Here is a 5,814-nt window from a genome sequence, read left to right as displayed (position 1 = left end):
CCAAAACATTGGCTAGTCTCCTTTCAACCCTGTTTACTTTGTGGATCAGCCATTATTGTTACTGTAAAACCGATGTGTTAGTTCAAAAGATGCCTGAGAAAATCCTCCGCTGACCGACTTTCAGTCCATATTATGACAAATCATTTTAGATCAGGTCTTATCTTGTTTCGGAGAAAGCATGTTTGGTCCATCAATTTGGCATAACTAATGCTGTAAGAGCTGATAATGGGAACCAACAACGCATTATGTAAATGAAACTGATAATTTACAACCTGTCGATAATACAGTATAACAAAAACGCAGGCCGCATAACGTAATAACTTTCTTCGATAATGTAACAACTCGTTATATTTTACGCCAGTCATTTATATACAGTAGTGCAAAATATTTTTCACCTAAAGAATTTGTATTTTTGGAAATACCTTTTTTTAATTACATTATACGTCATTAAATGATCAGTTCTTACTAATGCCTCTAATACTACAATAACCATGAGCCTCTACTGCTTTTTCTATGGAGAAGAAGCCGGTCAGTCATGTGAATCAGAGCTTTAGCAAATTCAGAACACTTTGTCTTTGAAAAACTACCCAACACACACCCAGAAGAACATTAATAGTAAAAGTTGTAGTTAAGTCCAAGCACAAAGTTTTTATCACCGCAGGCTTTAACTTTTGATCACAGAACCAGATCTTTTATAAAGCAATTAGTTATCTTTGGCCGTGATGATTCACCTGGGAAGACTTTCCTGCAGATGCGAGTGCTGGAAATGCTCCAGCCGCGAGTCATCTTAACGGGCACTATACTGGGGGAAATGAATGGGACTTCAGGGGCAACCAGCGGTGCCAGAAATAGCTTCTCACACTTAGTAACTCAATCTCGGCCGTGATTGGTTTGACAGGCCATCAGTCTGTGTCAAAGAAAGTTAACTTTCATTAACACATTTCTCAAAGGGGCTTAGATATACATACATAAAACAAAATGATGTCCAGTAGCTTGTATCTGGCGTCAAACACCATCTGCCTTTTTTTTTTTTTTCAGTTAACCTAACAAATCTTAGGTGTAGTAAATCTTAACTGACTCTACAGCAGATGTATTCGTAGAACTGCTCTAAGACAGCGGAGCCGCTTTAAAGCACTCGAACACTTTGGGCCAGTTTCACAGACATGGATTAAGCCTAGTCCTGGACTAAATGGAATTTTGAATGGAGATTGTCCATTGAAGGTACAATTTAGTCCAGAACTAGGCTTAATCCATGTCTGCGAAACCTGCCCTTTGTGAATTACTGTTAGGCAGAAAACTTAGTCGTGAAGTTAGGAATGACACGCTTGCTAATTTTAGAAGTTTATTTGCAAGTAATAAGCTATATGAACCGTGAGAATGTTTTGTGTTTACGGACAATTTCTCTTTCCTTTTTTAAACATTGATTTATGTATGAATTCTTGTATAGGTTTCCGTGAATCAATTTTAACCTCTCATCCTGCGTTTCTTTGCCTGTGCTGTCAGGTCCCCGACTGTGCAAACAAATGGTTGTTTTTCTGAAATGAATGAGAATGATACGGAAGAGTATAAGGTCCAATGGAGAGTAGAAAAATTAGAGTTTTTTCTTTTCTTCATGTTGCACTTTATAAAAAGAAGTGCGAATACATTTTTATGAATAAAGGCGAAATGCAATGTCGAGAATAAACTCGACAGGTAAAGTTGGATTCTAACTTTTCGGAACAATAACCCATAAGCAAAAGTTTATAAAAAAAAAAACACAAACGATGCATCATTGCTATAGGTAGACAATAGGATTACAACCAATTTTTTTGCTGAAATGAGATGTCCTCTAAGCTCAACTAATATATTGTTGATATGTGCAGGGGGCTGTGATTTGATAGCGCTGTCTAGAAAAAACAACACCGAAGTGAAAAATATTCAATATACCTTCAGTACAATGCAGTTATGAGTTCAGCATAGAGGAAGATGGTTTTGGTAAAAATGAGGTTGTAGCAAACAAAGATACTACACTGTTTATGTTTTAATACCATTTTACTTATGAGTTATTGATCCTGGAAGTTTGATTAAGTCAACATATTTCCCAACTTTACCACAGCCTTTAACCTGTCGAAATTATTCTCAACATGGTATTTTATTTTTATTCCCAAAATTGTTTTAACAATTTTTTCCTCAACATTTGGACTCTATTCCCAAGTGCATCATGAAAAAATGTCTAATTTATTTTCTCTCTTTTGCCCCTGTACTCTTCCGTAGAAGGAAGACAGGTGTTTTCTGATTTTGATGCAGTGCTAATGTGGGCCTGAGAATAAAAGAAAGCAACACACATGCTTTGTCCCGCTGCACCACTGTTACACCAAGATCCTCTCACTCACTACAAACAGTTTCAGCCATCAGAGAAAGTTTGCGAGACCCTTTAATCACATTAACAGTCTCCCAATCTGAGCTCTATAGGGCAGGCTCTAGGCAGGGAGAATAGTTTAGCATACATTTCAATTCCCAATTGCTTCCAACTCACCAGAATCTGACGTAAAGAAAGTCGCATTGGTCTTGAGCTGCACAATTACAGTCTTTACCTTCCCCCCCTTTGCTTGCACATGTTTAGCCTAAGTAGGGCTTTGTTTGCAGAACCTCAAAGTGCAAGGCAAACAATAACGTTTGATGAAGTTAATTATACATCACACTCCTAGGCAAGCCTGTAACCGTGACTTCTGACTTAATACCCAGCAGACAGCCGTGCGCCTCCGTAGATATGAAAGTTGAATGACTCCTGGAATCGCCACGAGCTTTGACAACACTTGTTAAAAGACTTCTTAATCCATGCCGAGGAAAAGACGCGCGTGTGTGTGACCCATCTATGAAAAAAATATCCTCACTACTTTCCCTTTCTAGTAGTTCTCTCATCCTCCCCGTATGTCCCGGGACTTTGTGGCTGATCTCAGAACCTTCTTCTGGAGCGATAATTCCCCCAGCATGCATCATGAAAGATGCATTAAGCTTTCCACAGAGTCGGTGCCGCCGCTGTTGACGGACGGAGTTAAAGGTGTTTTGACAGTCGTTCCAGGAGGAGAAAGCCTGCGAAAGCTATACAAGGTTTTTTCCCCTCTAACCTCAATGGGATAGATGGATCTCATCACCCGGTGGCCCCAGCTGATATATATTATTCCCTTTTTCAAAGTGTTGGATGCTGACAGGGCGGTTGCCTGTGTGAAGGCCCGAGGGGGTTTGGAGAAGCTGCCTGCAGCGGGCGTCTTCAACACAACTGAATTACCATTCAATAGAGAGAGATGTCTAGCGGCGTCCTTCTGGTGCTGAGGCCTATAAGGTAAATGTGGATGTTTACTATCTTTATATTCTGCTTAAATCTATAGGGCGTAACTTTTTCATATGAATGAATGTCGGTTACATTCATCGCCAAACGACTTGACATAAAGTTGACAAAGCCGATCAGCTCCACAACTCTCTTTGTATTTATCTGTAGGGTAGTTACAAACTGGTTTCACCTACTGACACTGGCACATGAGCTCAAGAATCGCCCAAGAAATGTTTACGTTTTTGGTTCTACTGCGAAGAAAAAACCTGGACATACAGCAGACGGTATAACATCCATGCCTGAAGGGCGTAGGTTTTGCTTCAACATTGGGGGGGGGGGGGGGGGGACGACATTATAAGTGAGGGTCTGGGGGTACTCCACCATAAAAAAAATGTGTTTCAAACACACCATTTTGTGCATTCTGGTGAATTTCTGTGAACTAATTTCTGCCTTCCGTATTTATTTATTTATGGTGGACAAGTCTTAATTTCTGTTAAAGCCCCTATCTCACTGGGCTGCGACTGTTTGCGACAAGTTGGAGACTTCATTCGCAAACGAGTCTCTAAACTGTCTCCAAACGTTCGCGGAGGTCTCAATTTCCTCGCATGAGTCGCAGAGCCGCGCAGTCCTGTCGCATGAATTTTGAACATGTTCAAAAAAAGTGTGCGACAAATCTGTCTCAAAATAGTCTCAGAGTGGTCGCGGGTGTGTCGCACGCGTCGCAAACCCTTCTCAATTTAGTTTCCACGAGTCAGAAAGTGCGAGCAATGTGAGACAACTTTGCGAGGGGTTGGCGACATATGAAACTAAATTGCGACTGATTTGAGACAAAAATGAGACGGTCGTGAGACGTTCGCGAGACATAAATGCGACCTCCTGGCAAATGTTGGGCAGGACATTCGCAAACGTGTCGTGAGGAACCAACTCAGTGAGACTGCAAGTGAAATTTGTCGCTAATTTGCATATTTTGTCGCAATTTTGTGTCTCCAACTTGTCGCACACTGTCGCAGCCCAGTGAGATAGGGGCTTAAGGAAAAGACAACAGGCTCCCAGTGACATACAGCATATAATGGAATATAAAGCAGTAAGGCTCTCATTCTGTATTGCTTTCAAATAGTTACTCTACTGTATTGTTCATTCATCATTTTCTGTAGGGTTAGGGTTGGGCTAGGGTTGCTATCTCCCACAAGGAAAGTCTGACGCTCATGAAACTTACTCAACTCCTTAACATCAGTCATGCAAATATACACACCAAAGCCCAAGACTGTCTTGCTGTGAAAAGCACCCCCTCTCAAAATCGATTTCTCTTCATACCAGAATCAAATTCTTTGGTGGTTATATTTGCAAGACTGATGTTAATAAGTGTAGTAAGTTTCATGAGCTTCAGACTTTCGTTGTGGGAGATAGAAACCCTAGCCCAACCCTAATCCTACAGAAAATGAATGGAATTCAATGTAAATAGCCCAAGAATGGACTAGCTTGCTGGGAAAAACACCCCCTCTCAAAATCGATTTCTCTTCATTCGAGAATCAAATTCTTTGGTGGCTATATTCGCATGACTGATGTTAATAAGTGGAGTAAGTTTCATGAGTGTCAGACTTTCCTTCTGGGAGATAGCAACCCTAGCTCAACCCTAACCCTACAGAAAATGAATGGAATTCAATGCAAATAGCCCAAGAATGGTCTGGCTTGCTGGGAAAAGCACCCCTTCTCAAATTCGATTTTCTCTTCATCCCAAAATCAAAATCTTTTGGTGTGTATATTTGCATGACTGATGTTGATGAGTGTAGTCATTTCATGAGTGTCAGCCTTTTGTTGTGGGAGAAAGCAACCCTAGCCCAACCCTAATCCTACATAAAATGTACGGAATTCAATGTATAGCCCCAAAATGGGCTGTCATTTTCTGTAGGTTGAGGGTTGGGCAAGGGTTGCTATCTCCCACAACGAAAGTCTGACGCTCATGAAACTTACTCCACTTATTAACATCCATCATGCAAATATATACACCAAAGGATTTGATTCTGGGATGAAGGGAAATCAATTTTGAGAGGGGGTGCTTTTCACAGCAAGACAGTCTTGGGCTGTCATTTTCTGTAGGTTTTGGGTTGGGCTAGGGTTGCTATCTCCCACAACGAAAGTCTGACGCTCATGAAACTTACTCCACTTATTAACACCAGTCAGGCAAATATGCACACCAAAAGATTTGATTCTGGGATGAAGAGAAATCGATTTTGAGAGGGGGTGCTTTTCACAGCAAAATGTATTAACAATTAAGAGGGATATATAAGTGTTTCAACATCCTGAACTATTTTTACCCATTTTGGGGAGAATAGGGTTGTCTTCCTTACTTTTTGAGGGGGGAAAATGTATCTCTTCTAATTATTGGGGGGGGGGGGACACATCCCCTGTGTCCCCCCCTAAATCTACGCTTATGCCATGCGTGATCACCAAAGGTTTACCTAATGTAGATGTGCCAACAGTGTTGTTGTATTTACTTACAATTC

The sequence above is a fragment of the Ammodytes marinus genome, assembly GCF_949987685.1.
Source record: "Ammodytes marinus genome assembly, chromosome: 14".
In the NCBI taxonomy this organism is placed as follows: domain Eukaryota; kingdom Metazoa; phylum Chordata; class Actinopteri; order Uranoscopiformes; family Ammodytidae; genus Ammodytes; species Ammodytes marinus.
Note: the sequence above shows the minus strand (reverse complement) of the source record.